The sequence below is a fragment of the Rattus norvegicus genome, chromosome 7 (assembly GCF_021556685.1).
Source record: "Rattus norvegicus strain SHRSP/BbbUtx chromosome 7, alternate assembly SHRSP_T2T, whole genome shotgun sequence".
NCBI classification, from domain to species: domain Eukaryota; kingdom Metazoa; phylum Chordata; class Mammalia; order Rodentia; family Muridae; genus Rattus; species Rattus norvegicus.
In genome coordinates, this window is record NC_141540.1 from 27,502,653 (window position 1) to 27,517,257 (window position 14,605).

Sequence of the window (14,605 nt, forward strand, 5' to 3'; positions counted from 1 at the left end):
GTATAATGGTGCGTGTCTGTGGTCCCAGCAGTGGGAGAATCAGGAGTTCAAGGTCATCCCTGGCTACTTAACAAGCCCCGACCAATCTGGGTTGCATGAGTCCTGACGTAAATAATAACCAGGCATAGTAGTGCATGCCTTTAACCGCAGCACTCAGGAAGCAGAGGCTGGGCTGTCTCTGTGACTACAAAGGCAGTCTGATCTACATTCCAGGTCAGCCAAGGCTACATATTGAGAGTACCTGTCTCATAAATAAATAAATAAATAAATAAATAAATAAATAAATAAATAAATAAGTAAATAAATAAGTAAATAAATAAATAAGTTTCAAACCCTGGGACAAATGGCTGAGCTGCCTATTTAACAGATCAAAGCAGACACTGGCCACCAGGTTCTCCCAGAATCCCTCAGCCCCTACCTGTCACAGGATCCTCATGGTTGGCATACCCCAGCCCCTACCATGAACGCTCCAGCCTAGGGGTCTGGGCTGCTCTTCCCCATATAATCCAACCATTCTGGTTACCCAAAGGAGATACCTTTGGGCCTCCTGGCTGCTGCTTCTGGTTCCCCTGTGTCCTCTCTCCTTTCCCTTCCCCCTCCACATGGCACAGGTCAGTCTGGCCACTGGCCACTCTGGCCTCTCCTAGATGTCCCTGTCTCTGGCTATATATCTGCTTCCATATATCTGCAGTGTACGTCCTCCACCACACCGAAAAGCAGTCATGTTTCCTTTTCCATTCCACTCCTCTGTCTTCATCCAATCAATGGATTTGTTCTGACTTGTTCTACATAGCACACTTGTCTAGGTCTTCATTCAGTCACTTAGTGTGAACGTACACTTACTTTACAGTTTGTATCATAGTTTAATGGTGATTCTTCATCGCTGCTACTCACTTTTACCCACCTTCCACTGACTCTTGTATCCAATTTCCCTCTCTGTACTTTTTCCTTCCTTTGTTTTATTCAATTCCATTTCTTGGGCATTTTCTTACTTTCTGCAACCATGAGGTGCTATGGGTTAATTTTGTATGTTCTCGACACCAGCAACAAACCCAGCAATTTGTTTTTTCCAAATCCTTATCTACTTCCTTTTTTTTTTTTTTGGATAATGGTATTTGAAACCAAGACCCAGGTGCTGATTGCATTTTTGTTACTGATGTGTCTTTGTTTCTAAGCCTTCCTAGCTGATTGAGCAAGGTATATCATATTTCCATAATAGAATAGGTACTTCTTGGCATAACCAGACATGGCATTTTGATGGACCAGACTCAGACCCATTCACATGTGAATCACAGCCTCCTCCTGCCTCCGCCAGGAGTACAGCACAAGCTAAAACTTGGAGTTCCCGGAAGAGGAGAACAGTGATTCGTGTAGAGAATCTCTTGGTTTCTTTTACTTGAAGAGAGAACTACCTTATTTTACAATTTGGTGTATTTAAAGGGAAAAGTGGGGTTACTGGGTTACTGGGAGTATCAGGCCTTCCCTAGAGCTTTGGGTTATAAAGACTCAGAGTTATCTGAGGCACTCTCCTGGCTATCAGATTACCCTACACTTTCCCACAGAGATAAGGGAACACCCAGGCTAGGGTTTAACTAAGTCCCAGGTTACCCTTGAATTTGGTTTTGTCCCTGATGGAAGCTATACCAGCCTTCTGTATAGCAGCATCCTCCTGGCTTACCGCCATCTTCCCAGTATAAGACACCTGGCTACAATTATCTGCCACCTATTTACTTCATCGCTGAATGGTTTCTCAGTACATGCATACTGCCTTCAGAGTTATAAACCCATACACTGTGCATTAACTAAACTACCCAGCTGGTCTGCAGTTCTCGTTGTCTTTAGAGTTACAGACTCCATTCCTTCCCGTAGTTAAAGTCTGTACCTTTTCCACCAAAACTCTTCAGTTATGCTATTTCAAACACTTGCGACCTACAAACCAAAGCGTCGAAGAGAGATGGAGATGACGGCAACTGGCAAGGTCATTCTACTAGACGAAAGAGTCACCTATTTCTCTTAAGAGCCAAAACAGATTCCAGGCAGCTTCCTCCGGTAGCAATTCAAAATACGAATCTGCATTGCTCACACAAATTCAATTAGCTACTGAGGAAACCTGATGGGTTGCCAAGGAACAGCATTCTCCTCTCTACCTGGCCTTCCGCATACCCTGAACTGTGGGTTGCCCTACAGCGACCTCCCTAAAGCAATAGCATAGCATGAGAGATGCCTAGAAGCACAGCACCCACATCCTGAACGTCAGCACGGATGCCAAGCTTCGCCTCAGCCTTTGACCTCAATGTCTTCCTCTGTAGCACGGAGATAGCATTTGTTCCTTGCATGGCCTTAGGAGGGGTTTAGGGAGTTCATATATGAAAACTACCCAAAGCATAACAAACATACAATAAAACTAGGTCTCATTTCGCGTACCCCTCATATCTCCTTTTGGGGTTCCTTTTTACTCAGATTTCATTAGCACAAGTGCTGGAGAGACAAGGAACAAAGCTGGAAACTCGTCTTTTTGCCTCCAAGCTTCCCCTTCTGGTTCTCCCTCACCCCATATACATGTAACACCACCCCCTCCCATAAAAACACCATAATTTATCTCCAAGTTAAAAGAAAAACAACTAACTTAGACTGTTTCCTTCTACATGGAAATATAATCCCTTTCTTAGGGAGACACAAACCATGTCCACCGATCCTCAGACTCAAGGACAAACCAAAGCTCACCTTGGGAACACAGTGAGTTTGTGAGGCTCCCTTACAGAGCAAGGGTGAGGAGTTACAGGCAGGAACATGGGAGACCCCAAAGCAGCCAACTGGGAAGACAGCCTGGGCTATGGCTTCCCAGAGCTGCATAGCAGAGTTCTCTCAGTTATATGAGAACCTGTATGCTCCACACCTCCTGAGAACCTAAGGCCACAGGCAAGCAGAACAGAGCTACACATAAATGACCCGGATGAACAGCAGAAATCTCAACTGTAGGTCTTCCTCTCCAGCTCTCTCCTCTGAGGGAACAGTCAACAGATTCCCTCTTGTAAGAATGCACAGCTGATCTGATAAAAAAAATGGTGGCTGCTTTGCTCAGAGCACCAACGTCTACATGCTACACATTCCAGAAACCAGGAACTGGGGATGCTTTATTCCTTTCAACTGGATCTTGGCATCTTTAACGAATAATTATTCTGCCTAGTTAATTATTATTTTCCTTCTGGAGCTTTAATTAAAAAGTATCCCTTGATCTGGAAAGACCAAGTCCCCATCAGCCATTAATAAATGAGATAAGTAATCTTGAGTTTTAGATTACAATCTTGAGCAGTCTGAATAAGCAGGAATTACCCGACGGGTTTTTCCCCCCAATTAAATGTGGAAAACCAAGAAACAAAGAAAATGGATGGGGCACTGTTGGCTTTTATTGTTTTCTTGGTATACTTGGAAACTTTGCCTTAACATGATTCCTTGAACAGGGTAGAAAACTAGCTTGGCCAATTTCAAAGATCCTTTCCAAAAGCAATGAAACAAATTTCTCCCTTCCTTAGACCATCTTAAACTTGTCACTTATAAATTATGATTCGAGGGCACATGATGTGTGGAGCAAAGGACCAGGCTGTGGAGTCAGTTCTGTCCTTCTACCTTTGCCTGCGTTCCGGGGATCAAACTCAGGCCTCCAGGCAATGACATCCACCTGCCGAATCATCTTTCCTGCCTACCTTTTGTTTTTTAGGCATCCCTCTTAAAAAATCATTCTACCTTTCATGCGTGCTGTACAGTTTTTCCTGTAAATAACCCATTTCTTGAAATGTTTTCGAGGATGCTCAAAAGGGGGGATGTCATTTTAGAAAGAAAAACATCTATAAAAGTACACACGAGGACAGTGGCTCACACCTTTAATCTCAGCCCTTGGGAGGCAGGGGCAAGTGGGTCAAGGCAGTTCAAGGCTAGTCTGGTCTTCAAGTGAGTTCCAGCACAGCCAGAGACATACAGACTTGGGAACCTGCAGGGAATTTGGAGCCAATACCCTGTGGTCACTCAGGGATGACTGTAACCAAGAAGACTAAATTAGCATTTTCTCTTCCCAAGGGAGAGAGTTGGAACAAGAAAGAAACCATGGGTGCCATCCTAGGAAGATGCTAAAGAAAGCATGAATGTATACAGCTACTTTATGAATTTTTCCATATGATGTGTGGAAAATCTTCCAGGTTCTGCATCTTTTTTTTTCTAATTCCCCCAAAAAGGGTCCCAGTACAATGGGATGTGCTTGTCTGTGTGGCACCTGTCATCATCTCTCATCATGCATCATAGGACCCCATGCCCATACGATGTCTTCCGCTTCTGGGTGATGACTCAAAATCCATGCTTCCAGGGACCTGAACCCAAGACACACACACACACACACACACACACACACACACACACACACACACACGCACACGCACACGCACACGCACACACCTCATCACCATGGCAATGCCTATCATGTGTCCATCCTCACACCACTCCACTGGCTCACTTTTCTTGGCGCCCCCCACTATTTCCCTTCAGCAGCTTCTAATAGCCAGAGCTCAATCCACACAATACCTCCTAAGAGAGGAGCTGGCTTCCTGCAGCTGCATCACTCTACCAATTAAAAGGTTACCTCACCAGCTACATTCCCTTATTTCCTTCATATCACATATGCTACTTCATCACTGTAAAAAATTACCTGAGACAATTATAAATAATAGAGGTTTGTTGGACTCACAGTTTTAAATGTTCCGGCCTATGACAGTTTGGTACCATTGACTTGGAGTCTGTGACAGGGCAGGACTTTGTAGCAGAAGAAAATCACTTGCCTCAGGTCAAGAGAACAAGAGAGCACAAAGGAGAGAGTTTAAGGTCCTGCGGTTGCCACACTGACAACTCAACCTTTAATACCCGGGCCTTGGAAGGTTCATTCAGCAGGTTCATTCAGCATCCAAACCATAGGATAATACATGTTCCAGTCTGTGCAATTTTGCCCTGTCTGTCACATCGCTTTGTTTCTGTCTGTTGGAAACAGACACCACGGGCTCTATGGTGGCCAGTGTTCCTCTTGTCTTTTCTGCTAAAGAGACCCTCCACGCAGTAAGCCCTTGCTAAATGCTTGTTGACTGAATAAGTAGACTTTATCTATGATGACTGGCTCCAGGCCCATGTTGCCACTGACAAGGCCACTAAAATTGTACAGCTTTAATAGCATATCCTTGTGTTATTGAAGGACCCTAGTTCTTACCAAAGTGTAAGAGCTATTGAAGGCGCCTGGCCTGGTAGAAAGTAGGTAGGTTATGGGGTTCCTGTGAAGGACCCTAAGGGCTCTCGCCAGCTTTACACCCACCGCCTCAGGTCAAGATTAGGCCAACTACCAGCTTCCCACCTCAGGTCAAGGCTAGGCCAAGTTCCATTCTCCAACCACAGTTCTTGGGAGGAGCAGGGACATTCTTGAAAAACCTCAGAATGTACTGATGGTCACCTGACCCTCTGGTCCCCAGATAGAGTTCGAATGCATCTCCTTTGCTTGCAAGCCAATAGATTCAAAGGTCAATATGCTTAGCCAATAAGTTTAAGCTGTAGCTGATGTAACCTGTACCCCTAAAAAGTATAAAAACTGCTTGTTATAGCCATTCGGGGTTGCTTCCAGTCACTTGCCATGAGGGGCTGATTGAAGGTGGACCACAATGCGCCGGAAAATAAACCTCTTGCGTTTGCATCAAACTCCATTCTCGTGCCTCACTTGGGGAGTCTCTCGATAGTTAAGACTCACTTTGAGCCTCACGTTATCAGTGTTTCCTGTCGATATACAGAGCCTATTTTTGTAGAACCTCATTTTGCTCAGGATTTTAAAAGATCAAGTTAAGGAAATAACTAGAACTCAAGGTTGTCTATTATTATTATTATTATTATTATTATCATTATTATCTCATTATTACATCTGCAGTTTCTCCTCCCAGTCCCTACCCCCAAACTTCCCTCTTCCCCAGATCCACTCAAGGTTTTTTTTATGACAAATTTGCAACTCCATCAGTAGTAGGGATATGCCAAGTTTCTCTGCTCTCACTAGAGAAACTAAACATCTTGATTTGGTCCAAGCTATCAAGGTCTTCTTGATTGGGAAAGGAATGCGAACTTGAGGCCAGCCTAAGCTACACAGAGAGACCTGTTGCAAGAAAGAAAAACAGCAAACGCATTGGCTAAATCATGTACACCGTGGAGATAGAGGAGCTGATAAACACATATAACCTGTCAAAGAAATGCTGGGACAGGCAGTCACAGCATTCTGAAGAGGAGCAACCACTTAGAGATGCCACCTGTGGTCCTGCCTTGAATGACAAAGATGCTAACTATGCCAGCCTGGTTATCAAGCCACATGCTTCTACACTGAAGAATCCCTTGATCGACCTTGAGTCCAAAAAATAGCCTATGCAGTGGGGGGGGGGGGGGGGTAGAGCTACTGCCTCTGCTGCGGCTGTTGTTGTTGCTGCTGCTGCTGCTGCTACTGCTACTCCTGATGATGATGATGATGATGATGATGATGATGATGATGATAATGATAATGATGATGGTGGTGGTGGTGGTGATGATGATGGTGGTGGTGATGGTGATGATGATCTTCCTTCTCCTCTTCCTCCTCTTTCTTTTCCTCCTCCTCATCTTTCAACTCAGTATTTCCATTTTTCCCATGGCGCTGGGAGATGACCCAGGGCCTTAGACATTGTAGGTAAGCACTCTATTACTGAGTTGCATCCTGAGTCAGTTCAATAAGAATTAAGACCTTTGAGCCCTGGAGAGGTGGCTCAGTGGTTAAGGACACTGGCGGTCCTTCCAGAGGATGCAGGTTCAATTCCCAACCCCTACATTGCAGATCACACATGTCTGTAGCTCACACTCCAAGAGATCTTCATACAGATATAAATTCAGGAAACACACACACACACACACACACACACACACACACACACACACTAATTTTAAAAAGGAATTATCACCTTTTTTAAAAAGTAGATCAGGCCAAGCGCTAGTACACAGACTTTAATCCCAGCACTCAGTAGGCAGAGGCAGGTGGATCTCTGTGAGTTCGAGGCCAGCCTGGTCTGCAGAGCTAGTTCCAGGACACCCAGAGCTAAAACAGAGAAACCCTGTCTTGAAAGAAAAAAAAAGATAGATCTAAAGTCTTTTCTTAGTCACTTTGGTAAAATAGCCAAACATTTTCGTAAGTACGCCGTGTGTGTATTTGGCATGTTAACACACATGTGTTATAAGAAGGTAATAGTTGCCTAAGTGGCCTTGTCTGTTCATCTCAGGAGAGACTGCAGTATTCATTCATGCCATTGGGTAATTGTAGTGAGGCAATTATGTATCACATTTTGAAAGAGTCATCTGAAAAAAAAAAAAGAGTTCATGGCTGAGATGACTCAGACTTAATTATCTTGATGTTTCGGCTTCTGCGTTCAAGGTGCACAGTAGAGAACACTCCTGCTTCGAAGGTGAAGGGAGCTGAAGATACTCCCCAGTTTTGGACTCATCCCGAGCTTGAGGTAAGAATCTCAAACAAACTTCAGGTCTCTACTAGCCCGGGACCTTGGGATGGGGACCTTGGATGCAGACATCGCAGATTTGACACTCAGCAGTGAGCTGTCAGGTATTCTGCGTTCTAACTGCCCTGGGGTTTTCTGTGCTGTGTTGGGTTATCATCTTGGCTGACCTGGAACCCTCCTAGCAAGGAAGTTTAGTGAAAACTGGGGGGGGGGGGGGTGCAGAAGAAGAGAGAAGAGTCAGTCTGGACTATACATCTACCTTGAGTTGACTCATAGTGATAAGGAGTTTGGGTTTTTAATTGCTTGCTGGAGCCTCCATTTGAGAGAAGAATCTAGCAAGTGGCAGAAAATTCTCTTGTCCCTCAGCCACTGTAGTCAGGACTAGGGAGCCATTGTGATCCCTGTGCTTTGGAGCTGTGTCTCAAACCACACCGGTGACCTAGATCCTGTCACCCACAAAACCGCCTCCCACTCGTCTGAACGGTTGAATTCGTCACTGCTAAACTGCATGTTTGCAAAGGAACGACTTTGCAAGAAATCTCAGGGCCCTCTGGCTCTGGAAGTCTTGCTATATACCACAAATGTAAGGATATTTGAATCCCTTGAAAGATTTCTCAATTCTGCCCGTGTTTCCTTTGCACTTTTCCCCCTTAACCAATATATTGGAATACCCTAGTGGAGACATCTTGAAACCCGATGAACTCAAATTTTCAATGGGTGCCTCTGTTTAGAATGTTGTGTTTGGCTCACTCCTTGCTCCCCTCATCGGGGTTCCAGGTCCATCGTGCTGTGAATAGCAGTGCAAAGCTGAGCTGTAAGTCTCCAGAAGGTTTTGAACAGTACTGGTGTTTTGTTATTCCTGGTGTTTGGGACTGACAAACCATTTAATCTAAGCGTGTTTTTCCTCTGTGTGCATTGGCAAGGAAATATTGCTGTAGAGGCTTTGAGTCTTAGAAAGAAGTGATTCCCGAGCTGCAATGAAATAGGTAACTGGCTGGGAGGGCTTTTGCTACGTCTTGGATCCTTTCCTTGAACGGGCAGCTCGCCCTGCCCTTACTTGTCAGACAAATTACTTAACCTTTCCCGAGTCATCGGCTTGCCTGACAGGGTTGCTATCCTCGTCTGCCCATAAGTCGTCATCCTGGGCAAACAATTCAACTGAAAGTTATAGACAATCCAACCCTTTCTACCTCAGTAATTTCATTCTCTCATAAGAGGTCTAGAGGAAAGACACATTTCTCTACACACGATTTGAGTTCCTGGATCGCTATCAAAGTACACTGATTCAGACACTTCCCTTAGCCAAGGAGAGGAAACTGATTTTTTTTTAACCTCTAGAGGGGAACTTTAAACTCCATTTCTGCCCAAGAATATATGAAAGAGGGGTGCTCGGAAATGCTGGAAAACTTCCTGGTGCTGGCTGGATTTCTCCATATTGAAGATGTGCCCCCCAGGAATTCTTACCTAAAAATATCTCTAGATGAAAACAAAAACCTAGCATTTACCAACTCATTTGGTGGGGAAGAAAATCAGTAACACTAGAATTAGGAACAAGAAGAGGAAGACTTGATTCTCGGGTGCCTATGGAACTGAATGAGTCAGTAAGACTTTTATAAAACTCCATTTCCATGTGCCTAAAGTGGGGGTGAAACAATGATATCCACCTTGTGAACTGGGTGACTGGCTTAAGTAAACACACACACACACGCACACACATGCACACTTGTCACTATTAGACATTGAAACATCTTAGTGCTTTACACTGATGTGACTCCATACAGACCATATGAGATCTGTTGTACTTTTCCACTACAGACACGGGAATATCTGTATAACATGTATGTGTTCTTCTTTTAAAAGATTTATTTATTTCATGTATGTGGGTACACTGTCACTGTCTTCAGACACACCCAAAGAGGGCATCAGATCCCATGACAGATGGTTGTGAGCCACCATGTAGTTGCTGGGAATCGAACTCAGGACCTCTGGAAGAATAGTCAGTGCTCTTAACCGCTGAGCCATCTCTCCAGCCCTAGTTTAATTATTCTTTTGTCCCTTTTCTAGAACCTCTCTTGTGCAATTACACTCTTACTGAGGTCCTGTTCCCTCACTTTCAAGCAGTCAAGTTGGTTCAGGCTTTTCTCATTGCTTCCTGATGCTATGAAAAATAATTTGTTCTTTGACAAAAATCCCTCTGGTACCCATTTCAGAGTGACATTTCCACTTCCGGTCTTTGACTCCAGAGGTACTAATGTGGCCACCAGCAGTATGGCTGGTAAAATGTGGAAATATTCTGTACCAATTGGTAAAATAGCCTTCAATCTTAGGGCCTAGAAGGCTTGTCTCATATCTCACTGGCCCATCCCTCTGGGCCCAATCTCCACCCCAGAATCCATCGTGTGTGTGTGTGTGTGTGTGTGTGTGTTTTATGATGTATATATGAGTGGGTGTGTTTTCACCTTTGTGTGTGTACGTTGCATAGGCAATCAGTTGGGTATTCCCTGTCTCTCTCTTCCTAATTGTTTGGGCAGAATCTCTCACTGATGCGGAGCTCGCATCTCAGCGAGACCTGAACCCTTCTATGTCTACTACATACCCAACATCTACCTCCCTCTAAGCAGCAGGGTTACAAACGTGCATTGCCACATTTGACTTTTACGCGAGTACTGGGGATCCATGCTCAGCTCCTTCTGTTTGCACAGCGAGCACTTTACCCAATAATCCATCTTTCCAGCTCTCCAGGATCTCTCGACGGTCCTGCCCCCAACCCCAGTACAATTACAGGATCAGAAAGGCTTAGGATATCAGGAAGGCACAGGACCTGCCTCCGTCCTGAGTACAGGATACTATTAATACCCTGCACTGTACACTGTACACACACACACACACACACACACACATACACACACACACACACACACACACACACACTATTTTTTTTAAACCTGGGCAGGCACAGTGGTCACCTATAATCCCAGCACTTGAGAGAGAATACATCTGGTATCAACTTCAGCCCTATGCATTCAAGGGCATGCACACACACACACACACACACACACACACACACACACACACACACGTACGTATGACATTGCATGCTCACATTCGTTCACACCACATACACACATCCAAACAAATAAAAATAATAAACTAGGGGCCGTAATGGGGCTGGAGAGGTGGCCCAGTGGTTAAGAGCACTGACTGCTCCTCCAGAGGTCCTGAGTTCAATTCCCAGCAACCACATGGTGGCTATCGACCATCTGTAATGGGATCCAATGCCCTCTGAAGACAGCTACAGTGTACTCATATACAGGGCCATAAGGTTTCTGCAGCCTAGGTAAAGAAAAACATGAGCAGTGGTTTTATTTTTCTTGTTTTGGTTGGTTGGTTGGTTGGTTTGTTTGTTTGTTTGTTTGTTTGTTTGTTTGTTTGTTTTTGAGACGGGGCTTCTCTGTGTGCCTTTGGCTGTCTGGGAACTTACTCTGTAGACCAGCTCGGCTTCTAACTCAGAGATTCGCCTGTCTCTGCTTCCCAAGTGCTGGGATTAAAGGCTTGCGCCACCACCGCCTGTCCATGAGCAGTGGTATTCATTATCTGGCCACTGTTCACTTACTTAGGGCCCTGAGGCTCCCTTTGGTTGGATCTTACATACATAGAGGAGACTCCTGAGAGGCCAGGCGAGAGAAGCAAGCAGGTCTGGGTAGGCTTACTAAAGATAAAGACAATCTCTCACAGGCGAGTCGAGACACTTTCTAATGCTGGGGCCCCTCCAGTAATATACTAATCTGAGCCTGGGCCCACTGTGTGAGTTTGGTGTTCTATGTACTAGAGAAAACCAGTAATTGAAAGGGTTACTGAGGTAGCCCTCACTCCCCTCAAGCCCTCACATCGGTGTGCTGCTTTGCTAACATGCTCTCTCCACTGACACCTCTCTGCTCCAACAAGGGGACGTCTTTTTCCATTTCATCCAAAGGCCCAAGAAAGAGGAGCAACAGCCCTGCTTGCCTCTCCCACCCTGAGCACACTGTTCTGTCCTTTGAAAGCAATTCTCTAGACAATCCATCTGTCTGCATCCTCGTCTCCACCTCTGTGGTCTCACCTCTACAACTACAAACTCTGCAGATCAAACTTCTCATCTGCGGTAACCAAGCCCCACCCTGCCCCCTTACAATGACCTGCTTCTGTTCACCCTGGATGCTCCCAAGGTCTAAGCCCCTTCTAATGTTTATCTGGCCTCACTCCTCCTTCTCTCCAAGCACGGAACTCTCAGAAATGTCTCTGTCTTGACCACCTTTCTTGACTGTTTTAAATCCATGTGACGTTGCCTGTGTGAATTCAGCAGTGACGGCTTGTCCAAACTGTAAACACCCCAAACAGGAAGTGAAGTTCGTGTGGGTATTAATCATTTGGCTGCCATTGAAATAAGCCTATACCACTATTGCTATTGGCATCTGTCATTTAGCCGACAAGCAAAATAGATTGGCATGAATCCACGGGGCGGCATTAATTGAACAAGCAAACAATTGTTTACTTATACATTCCAAACACGGGTGACATAACACTGGATGCAATGTGTTTCTTTTCCTTGGAGAGTATGTTTGTCTCGTCAAGATACATCTGCATGACTACTTTGAGCCAGGCGCTGTACTAGACTCTGGAGCTACAGAAATAAAACACTCCCTTAGAGAAGAGACAGAGGAGTGAAGAGGCAATCACAATTCAGAGCCTTGAGCACCTCTTACTAAGGTCTCAGCTCTGCCCTGAGCTAAGTAGAAGCCTGTGAGGCACACGGGATTAAATTCATAACCTCAAGGAAGGAATGATTCATTCGTCCAATCCATCATTCAATGTTTGCCCATTGCCTGCTGTGTGCCAGTTGCTGTCCCAAGTGCTGACACAATGAAGTCACTCCTTGTGGCACCGAAAAAATGTCCATTAAGGGGTGGGGGTGGGAACCCAATAATCAGTATTTAAATAATGATTAGGCTATAACTTCTTAATCTAAGAATCACAGCTCCATATGATGTCTCATAACTGATGACACTACACAAAAAAAAATGGTAACAGGAAAAGGTTATCTGAACACACAATCACCAAAAATTAATCCAAAAACTCATAATGAACCTAAAGTGTTTCTGTTTGTGTGATGTCACTGCAGCCATCGCTCTGAACAGGTGGTGTGCTCACTGCCCAGGCTGTCAAACCATACAGCACCAGCATTTGCTGCTGAAATATCTCATAGAAACACAATTGGTCTATTTACAGAAAACAAAGACTTTTTATTGCATTTGTGTGTGTGTGTGTGTGTGGGTGTGTGTGTGTATGTGTGTGTGTGGTGTGTATGTGTTTTGAAACGGGGTCACACAAGGGACAACACGTGTGTGGAAGGCAGAGGACAATGTGCAGAGGTTAATTCTCTCCTACCATTTGGGTCCCAGAGATCAAACTCAGGCTATCAGACGTGGCAGCAGCTCCTTTACCTGCTGAACTGTTTTGTAGGCCGTTTTAAAACAAACTTTTTTTTTCTTTTCTTTTTTTCGGAGCTGGGGACTGAACCCAGGACCTTGCGCTTGCTAGGCAAGTGCTCTACCACTGAGCTAAATCCCCAAACCCTAAAACAAACTTTTAATACTTTTCCAGGATCATTACTCAGCACGTACATGTCGAATTAATATATCTTTGGGTTTTGTTGCATTAGAATGTTTGGTTTTTACATTATTATTATTTTAGAATGTTTGATTTTCGAAACTGTTATTTTTTGTTACTGATTTGCATCTCATAAAAAAGCATTAAATGGGTTTTGGATTACATATATCCAACGATTCTGTAATGGACCTAAGTATACTTTTTGTACTGTATTTATGCAAAGTAACAGTTTCTATAGCTATGTTTTTTTGTTTTTTGTTTTTTGTTTTTTTTTTTGGAGCTGGGGACCGAAGCCAGGGTCTTGCGCTTGCTAGGCAAGCGCTCTACCACTAAGCCTAATCCCCAACCCAGCTATGGTTTTTAAATAAAAATATTGATCTACTCTGAAAAAGATCATTGAAGGTGTTCTATGTTCAACAGCATCAAATATACAATAAGTTAATTCTTTTTTTTCCCCTCCCGCACCCCAATAAGTTAATTCTTTACATAAAAATAAATAAACACATCCCTCTCAATGGTATGCAACTTTCCTTTTGACCTTAACAAATAGTAAATTATATAGATATAATATATATAACATATTATATATATATAATATATATGGCTGGTTTGTGTCCTTAGGAATTGATCCCAAGGCAAAAACTTAACTTTTCACCTCTGGCCTCAGCCTCCCTTTGTTACTTTAAAATAAATTTCTTTTTCGATGATCAGTAAATATTGGCTTTGTACAGTTATTTTTTAATAAGCCTATATAGCCAGAATAGAATAAAAAATTCTTGGGCAAAAAGGATTCTAGGTGAATTTTTTTTTTCAAGAAGCAGTGTAGATGATACAGGCTTTGAAGGAAATTTAATTTTAAGGAAGAGCACAGGAATTATCAGAGTCACAGTGGAGGGTCTTGCTTTGCATAGAGTAAGACTCTCTGAGGTGGTGCTGGACATCCTAGAGAAAGTGGAAGCCCTGGCACGAGTCCACCTAAGGAAGAGGAAACAAGTACAGAATAGAGGGAGGGTGTTCGGGGCACTCAAGAAAGGCCTAGTGAACTAGACTGCCTGGTAGTCCCCAGTGCGAATCCGGAGGAGGTCAATGAGGGAGCAGAGGCTGAGGAAGCCTTGATTCTAGTGACATTCACACTGAGTGAGATGGGGAAGTGCTAGAGGGCTGTAGCAGAGTCAGCCAGAGGGGCCGACGTGATCCTACCTTCACATCCCCACTGACCACCCAGAAAGGGACAAATACTGAAGCAGGAAGAGTAGAATGGAAGTTATCAAAGACTTACATGTGACGTGACATTGGCTTGAACCAGAGACTAGCAAGAGGTCTATTTGCCTTCTAGCAGAGAGCAGCATGTGTCAAATGCCCCAACCCACATAATGCTATGATGCTTCATTGGGGACTTTTTGTTCTGTTTTGCT

At 44.2% G+C, this 14,605-nt stretch overlaps 1 protein-coding gene across 2 annotated transcripts in view; it reads left to right on the top strand.

Annotated features, from left to right (window-relative positions):
- The first annotated feature begins 7,466 nt into the window (after nt 1-7,466).
- The window catches only part of Bpifc (BPI fold containing family C), a 57,541-nt gene continuing 50,402 nt past the window's right edge, over nt 7,467-14,605 (top strand). Inside the window, 1 exon segment of one of the 2 annotated variants that reach the window (NM_001439495.1) lies at nt 7,467-7,544. The gene's annotated coding sequence lies outside the window, so the exon portion shown is untranslated. 2 annotated transcript variants of the gene reach the window in all.